Source organism: Bombyx mandarina, chromosome 18, assembly GCF_030267445.1.
Source record: "Bombyx mandarina strain Sakado chromosome 18, ASM3026744v2".
NCBI lineage: Eukaryota > Metazoa > Arthropoda > Insecta > Lepidoptera > Bombycidae > Bombyx > Bombyx mandarina.
In genome coordinates, this window is record NC_143224.1 from 8,130,113 (window position 1) to 8,136,706 (window position 6,594).

Below are 6,594 nucleotides of genomic sequence, written 5' to 3' on the forward strand. Positions count from 1 at the left end.
ATTAGAATTCGGGGACATAGACCAGCAATAATCATGTAGTTATCTACATGGTTTTAGTTTCTTAAGTCGTCGTGGCCTAAAAGATAAGACGTCCGGTGCATTCGTGTTGAAGAGATGCACCGGTGTTCGAATCCCGCAGGCGGGTACCAATTTTTCTAATGAAATACGTACTCAAAAAATGTTTACGATTGACTTCCACGGTGAAGGAATAACATCGTGCAATAAAAGTGAAACCCGCAAAATTATAATTTGCGTAATTACTGGTGGTAGGACCTGTTGTGAGTCCGCGCGGGTAGGTACCACCGCCCTGCCTATTTCTGCCGTAAAGCAGTAATGCGTTTCGGTTTGAAGGGTGGGGCAGCCGTTGTAACTATACTGAGACCTTACAACTTATATCTCAAGGTGGGTGGCGCATTTACGTTGTAGATGTCTATGGGCTCCAGTAACCACTTAACATCAGGTGGGCTGTGAGCTCGTCCACCCATCTAAACAATAAAAAAATAATAATTTTCAAGTAGCAAAATCTCAGAGTTTCGCTTGTGTATAAACACTAACAATCAAATGTCAAACATGTCAAGTAAGGGCGCTGATTCCGACTGCGAATTGAACTCAGACTCCCGGGTACTAAAGTTAACGAACGATATTGGTGATGATGATAAATAAATTACTCATTAACTTTGAACGTACAATCAAAATATCACATCGATATGAATGCTGTGTATAAGTTTAAAAACAAACAGCAATTTCAACAGGATTTTTAAATTTCGTCAAAACAAAAGTAACATAACATCAATAAAATTAATCTTGTTTCTAATTTCATAAAATATTTAACGAGTTTGGCGCCTACTGACATTATGACTTCTAGTACACGTAGTTTTTAAATAATGTAGAATATCTTTAGTTCCTTACTAATCCATCGACATTAAAATGACCTAGATCGTAAATTTAGTTTCAGAAATTTAATCCATGCGTTGCTCCAAATGTGAGTTCTGATCTGTTAATCCGCAATATGTCTTACAGCTAATACAGCGTTTACACTGTAAAATATTAGTATCTCTTTATATTCATATTTGACTTTATCATGTTAAAAAAAAGGCGGTTATTTTTTGTCAAGTTGTTTTGTTTGTACAGAACCATTTAATAGTAATTATTTTTTCACATTTGGCTATAATAGCAGATAATTTGGTGCATGAAAAGCACTACTGGCACTAACTGTAAGATCTCTCTCGCTTTTAGTTGAGATATTAAAAAAGATAGTTCGGATACACTTTTTACGACTGAGACACTTTTTTTATTGCTTCGATTTTTTTTTATTGCCCTTGTAGGCAGACGAGCATACGGCCCACCTGATGGTGAGTGGTTACAGTCGCCCATGGACTTCAGCAATGCCAGGGGCAGAGCCAAGCCGCTCCTTACCGCTTAATACTCTCCAAACTACTCTACTACTCTCTACTCTCGATTGTTGAAATATTGCGATTACGTACTCATATTGTTTAATTTTTTTAAATTTGCGTGCTTATATGTATGCTCACAAATAAATTAACATAAATGAACAAGTAGTTTTCAAACCAAGAAACTGCCTTATTATTAAAAATAAACTGTTCCTGCAGAAATATCAGGGAAATATAATTTACAATAACAAAATATTCAAGACAAGCTCCATTCTACGTAGCGTTTTGTTTACATGATGTAATCTTCTCAATTAGGCATTTGTGTTGTCTGACCAAATGACGTCATCCGACCCACGTGTCTCACTCAGAAATTCACGTTTTATCAAATTTTGGCTCGTATTCAACTGTTCTATTTATAATTTAGCTATAAACAGTTGAAGATCACCGACTGAAACAGACTTCCGATACATAACTATAGATAGAAATTTCAATACATAGATACGATTGATTTCTATTGTTTTTTGTTATTTTCCATAGTTACGGCGTTCGGAATTGTACATTGTTTCTTACATAGCTCACTTCTTCCTTTTTTTAACATCAACTTGAAACATTAATTCACATTCACTGAGAATGGAAAAAAAAATAACTTTTTCTTCTTATTTCATTTGATCCGATATTAATTTACAATGAGTTTATTATTTTCCTGTTTTTCTTAAAATAATTGCTGTATTTAATCGTTGTATTGTATTGTGTTTTGTATAATTAATAATTTTATTTAATGAACTCCGCATAATAACAACCAGGCTGTCTGCAATCTGTTACCAGCGCATCCTTAACTAAATCGGACACATTGTTCGCAGAAATTCTGACAACTTTGAAAAGCTAATAATTGTAGGACATGTCGACGGGAAAAGACCACGTGGTCGATCACCTATCCGTTGCTGAAGAATCACCAGCATGCATATACCTGAAACACTAAAGACTGCCGAAGACATGTAGAAGCATATGAAGAAGAATTGTGTAACGAGCGGTCAAAGAACAAATTTCAAACTAGACACTACCTCCACAAATGAATTACCAATTCGGGAGACGATTTAATTACACGTAGCTATTTTCAGTTCGCTACGGTTGCTTATGTGCTGTAGTTAATTTCATACCTATGTGTAATTATTCAAAGCTATCTGTTCTAATAAATAAACATTTCAATTTAGCTAGTAAATACTTAAATGAAACTACGGCTGTAAACACAGGTGGCAATGTGTTTTATTTGTAGCTGTAATTAATTATGACACATTACGATGTGAATCAAAGAGCCAAAATAAATTCTAGTCTTGGATATCACATGTCAGCCACATAAATATGTCTCATCATTATTATCAGTGATTAAGTGATGATCGAACCTGTCATCGTTGGATTTTGGTACAAGGAAGTCTTCACCCTTTCAAATACATTTGATTATGTGGTGATAATTGATGAGACCCGTATCAATGGTAGGTAAAGATGATTACATGCCGAGATGATCTCCCTATCCTCGTTCCTGGTCTCACCATAAATCGCTGGGTCACCTTTGTCAGCCTTTGTCTACCGCTGGGTCTCTCCTCTAACCTGTTTTAAAGAAGAACATATAATAGCGCACAGGGAAAGGAGATGACGGGATTATCTCAAACAATCCCTCGGAGCATTGAATATTCAGTACAATACCCCAAAGAACTGAAGCTTCTCAGTAAACTCACACCCCCAAACAATCCTTGTAAAAAGGATTATCAGCAATCCGAACGGCATTCTTCTGCATGGAGTCAAACTGAACTAGCTGTTTTCAGGCATGTATATAAACGCTTTGTGGTCGCACATCCAAAATATCTACAAAATATTGTGATAAGTTGTTTATCTCTCTCGATCACCAAATCACCAAGGAAACATGAATCTAAGTCCGTGTATGCACATTACCTCAACAATTACAATTCCAAATTTATCTTAAATAATATTTAAATTAGTTAGTATGAATTATGTACATACATAGTACATAGTACTTATATAGTAGTATGTAGATAATATTATGTTGAAATATTTCTTAATTTCATTAATTATTTACTTCGTAATTTCAGAATGTCTTACTTCTTCTAATTCTGTGAAATCCTTTAATAAACATAGCTACAGTGCGGCGATAGATATAAATCATGAGGTATAAAAATATGTACTATTTCTAGTATATTTATCTGGAATAGCATAATTAATAAATATAATAATAAACTAATAATAATAAACATAAATAATAATAATATTAAACAATGCGTTATTTGTGTTTCCTTTCCAGTAAATTACTAATTTTCAGGCTGCACTATTCTTCCGGGTTATTAAATATAATTCTAAGTTAACTTTGTTGCATCTTCATAAACGTTCGTACCGATATTATGGAAGGAAATAACTCAGTTCAACATTAAAAGACAGAGAGCAACTGTGGGTTTTACAATCAATAAATGTCTACGGATACTGCATTAAGTACCTATAAATTTTGAACGCTATGCGGAATGATATTCAGCTGTATGTTCTATACGGTTACATGACTAATAAAGATTTTTTACCTAAATGTCATTCTGTTTCTGCAACCACGAGTTATTAGAAAAAAACCCAATTCCTAATCTATAATATTTTAATAATAATAATAAAAACTAAGAACAACTCAGCCATAGAGCAAACATTCACCACGACCGATGTGGGAATCACACCTACAACCCTGGGCGTTACCCACAACTACTGCACACGGAGTCAATCTATTAATTCTTAAAAAATATTTTTATTTGGTTATCTGGTTATCGTACTGTCTCGTTTATTGTTTTTTTAAACTTAAATATTATCTAATTTTTTAAATGAAAATATAATTTTTAACAACAACATAATTATGAGCTATACATGTACCTATACTCTACAGTGACTCGACAAATCAAGTATCATAATTTATGTTCTAAATGACACTGGAAGCTTATCCAGGGTCAATGGAATACTATTTGTCGTGCCAACATCGTCACGACTGTTTCAGAATAGTCATGACTAGCTTAAGCATGAATAAACAAATTTTATGTCATCTTGAGCTTGTTGTTGTAAACAGAATAGCCAACAGTTTTATGAAGCAAAATGTTTATGGATACAATTCTGAAAATTATGCTATTGTAATGTATTTGAATTTAATTATACAAGTGTATTCGTCACGTATACGTCAGTACCGCAATTTTTTTTCTAAATAAACTATTTACAGCAATTTTTTTATATAAATTCTAGCTACATTTCTTGTCATTTATAAATAATAACTTAACATATTCAGCAATAGCTACGTTACTTTTCCAAATTTCTAAAAAAGACCTATTATTATTTAAATTAATTAGAAGTAACGACTTTTCGTCTTAATGCTTTTGCAGTCTCATTTTGCAACATTAGTCATTGGGCAAAACATTTAAAATATATTTACTATGACATTTTGTAATTACAGAAAAAAGCAATTACTGTTTAAAGTCTTTAGATTCATTTTAATCTCGAGTTTGCTTTTTCGGATTTACGTTTTCCGTCAATTCGAGCCAGAATTTTATAATTTTAACTGTCACGGACATTTCAATCACAATAACAATCCAAACGTTATGTTGAAATATCGTAACATCAAATTTCACATTTCCACAAGAAAGCGAACAACAGCATCTGTTTATACGTGGAGTGACGCGGGTGTCGATATGCGTAGGCTGACATACACAACGATGGAGATCACCGTTTACAACCAGTACTTGTTGACCCACTCCGCCTCCCTATTATCTTAATAACAAGGCCTCAAACGAAGGCACCCTATAACAATTTATGGGTCATCGTAGATTGGTTCTACAGCTGTAATATAATATGGCTTGACCTTGCTACGAATAGTGTCCGCCTACGTGTGGACTACGATAATGCGTTCACTCGAACGTTTGCTCTATCAATTTTATTTTTGCATAAGTGCTAAAATATTAGTTAATAAAATGGATAAGCGTTTCCAGCATCCTCTTTGACTATTTAAATTTTTCCCTACCTAATCGTTGGTAGTCTAAGGGGCTATTCCAACGACGCGTGGACTGATATGTGAGCTCACGGGGCTTAACTTGAGAAATCTTGCTAAAACTTACCTTAGCAAGAGCAGTGCTTCGTTGAATATACCCTGAGATCATAACCGTGACTTACAGAGAAGTTTCGGAAAAAAACTCAGTTACCGAGATCCTGGGCACTTTTTTTTATAAAATACATAGTAATAATTATAGTCATAACTTTATTTTAAATTATATTAATATATAAAATAGGTTATGAAATAGATTATGTAATATTTTTTAAGTAAAGCATACTGTCAACCGTACCATTATCTGTAGAAACTATTCAAGCGAACCGTGTGAAAATTTCAATTCGTGAGCGAAAGTAACATGTAGCGTTTGAACAAGACAAGAACAATTTGTGCGCGCAAAAAGAAAATTATCGTTATAAAATTCGTCGTATTGTTATAATTAATTTAAAGTTAATAAATATTAACTTTATATTAAATTAGAACCTTTTTTGTATGTTTTATTTGCGATTTCTTTCCAATCAAAATGAATATAGTTAAAACGTAATTCTTTTTTTTAATAATATGTTGCCGTCTAGTTTTATACTATACCAGTATCCCCGATAACCGTACTCGTCGAACTCGACAAAGAGATCGACGTGCAACCTAACCCATGCATCAGCCCGCTGAGTTTTTCGCCGGATCTTCTCAGCGGGTCGCGATTCCGATCCGGTAGTAGATTCATTCGCGAAGCAATTGCTCTTGAGTTGTTAGGTTCCTTCGGAGGAGCTCGGGCAGTGGTTGGCAAATCCCACCCCTCCTGGCTGAGCCTTTGCTCGCCCATCTGTCCTGGTGAAACTAGAAAGGCCTCCGGGTCACCAGTAATATTCCAATCATAAAAAAATATATCAGTATCATGAATCGTGCAAAAAAAGTTAATCTTACCACGCTAGTAAGTATCATGATCGCTTAAATTCAGCAATTAGAATTGCCTGTAAGAAATTCGGTAATCGAGCAGTACTTTTTTACTTTTAATTAGCAGCTTGCTTTTGCTTGTAAGCATGCAGAGATAAACAGTGAATGTATTACAACTGCGTTAAAAATAACACTCTTAATTATAAGCAGTAAATAGAATCATAATTAAGTCCAATTCTA